The sequence below is a fragment of the Penaeus vannamei genome, chromosome 30 (assembly GCF_042767895.1).
Source record: "Penaeus vannamei isolate JL-2024 chromosome 30, ASM4276789v1, whole genome shotgun sequence".
Classification (NCBI taxonomy): Eukaryota; Metazoa; Arthropoda; class Malacostraca; order Decapoda; family Penaeidae; genus Penaeus; species Penaeus vannamei.
The window spans coordinates 14,455,461-14,457,960 of record NC_091578.1 but is presented as its reverse complement, the minus strand read 5'-3'; positions in this window follow the sequence as shown (position 1 = coordinate 14,457,960).

Here is a 2,500-nt window from a genome sequence, read left to right as displayed (position 1 = left end):
ATTATTATTATTATTATTATTATTATTATTATTATTATTATTATTATTATTATTATCATCATTATTATTATCATTATTATTATTATTATTATTATTATTATTATTATTATTATTATTATTATTATTATTATTATTATTATTATTATATTCCTTGTATTTAGTATCATCATCATCACCCTCATCCTCGTCATTCTTATATATATATATATATATATATATATATATATATATATATATATATATATATATATATATATATATATATATATACATATATTCTTATTATTATTGTTAATATTATATTCATTATTGATATGAATGTGATGATGACGATAATGATAATAATGGTAATGTTGATGATAATAATGCTACTGTTAACAAAGATAGTAATAGTGATAATTTATGATATAATAATAATTCCTATTACATCTATTATGATTATTATTATAATTCTTATTAGCATCATTATTATAATTATTTATTGTCATTGTTACAATTATTTTTATTATCACAATTATCATTATCATTGTTATTATTACTGTTATCACCATTATTGTTTATCATTATTATCGCTATCACCAGTACCATTATTACCATCATCAGTTCATACTTTCTGCCTTAAGTATTGGCAGTTCTCATAGCTTAATTACATCCCGAGGAAGTGCGTCAAAACCTTAGGGTCGTCTTCTTTCAGTGATCAAATATTTTCATCAATACCCAAGCTGTATTTAATAATACCATCTTCTGTAAAAGTGTTGTACTCGATGTGGTATCTATGTTTTCTAACCAATTTCTTCGTTTTACTCCCGAGTACTCCTACAGTCACAGGTAGAACTATTACACTTCTTATGTTTCAAATTCTCTTTTATTTCCTTTCTCAAATCTTGATATTTCTCTCCTTTCACTGTTTTCCTTGTTACTAGTCGTACTATCACCTGGTACTGTAAAGTTAACGACGATGCAGTTTTTTTCTCTTTTATTCACGGCAAGTCGGGTCTTCTTGCTTTAATCATGTTATCACAGAGGATATTCACATTCCATAGTAGTTTTATCATGTCATTTTCCACCCTTTTTAGTTTGTATTTCTTGTACTGATTCCAATGCACTAGCCTTCAGCAATTATTATTATTATTGTTGTTATTATTATCATTATCATAATTATCATTAACATTGTTATTATCATTATTATCATTCATATTGTTATTATTATTATCATTATCATAATTATCATTAACATTATTATTATCATTATTATCATTCATATTGTTATTATTATTATCATTATTATTATTATTATTATTATTATTATCATTATTATCATTATTATTATTATTATTATTATTATTATTTATATTATTATTATTATTATTATTATTGTTATTATTATTATTATTATTATTATTATTATTATTGTGAATATTATTATTATTGTTATTTTCATTATTAATATTATCATTATCATTATTATCATTACTGATGTTATCATCATTAACATTATTATTACTATTTTCATTATCATAACTATTTTCAATATTATTATGATTTTTATTATTATTGTTTTTATCATTATTATTGTTACTATCATTACTACTACTACTATTACTATTACTATTATTATCATTATTGATATCATTATTATTATTTTAATTATCATTATCATTGGTGTTTTTATTACTGATGTTTCATTGTTATTACGATTATTTTCTTTTCATTAGTATTTCTAATTTTATAGTTGCTGTTATTGTCTTTCTGTTATCATGATTATCGTTGTTATTTTCATCATCATCATTACTATAACTGTTCTGAACATTATAATTACCATCATTATCAATATCAGTATTATCATCATTATTGTTACTATCACTGATATTATTACTAATATTACTGCTATTGCTACGTTGTTGATGCCATCATTTTTCTCATCTACTGTCTATGATTAACAATAACTAATAATAAGTTGTTTTCCCCTCATCTCCTTGTCATTATCAATCACATTAGTCTGTTTTATTCATTTTTTTCGATACTATTTGTGTGCATATCATGATCATCACCATTATCATTGTTGGTATTTTATCCATACTAGTGACGATTTCGTTATTGTTAATGATAAGAATTATCATGTAGAGGATAACAACATCAACACTATTGATAATGATTATAACAACAAACAATAATGATGATGACAGGATATGGATGATAACATTTTACTTCGTATTATGACAGGTATGGCAAATATAATGGTAACGATAAGATCAGAATATTAAAAAAGATGTGAATAAAAACAGTAATTCGATATGGTGCAGTAATAACAGTGATAGAAATAAAAGAACGGCATAAAAGGATAATCGTGATAATGATGATGATGATGATAATGTAGATGATTCAGATATCAACGACGAGAGAGACGATATAGATAATTACTTTACCTTCTATATTAATCATACTAATATTGATGACAGTAAACACATTCATAGGAAGAAATGATAGTTTGTGTTATCAC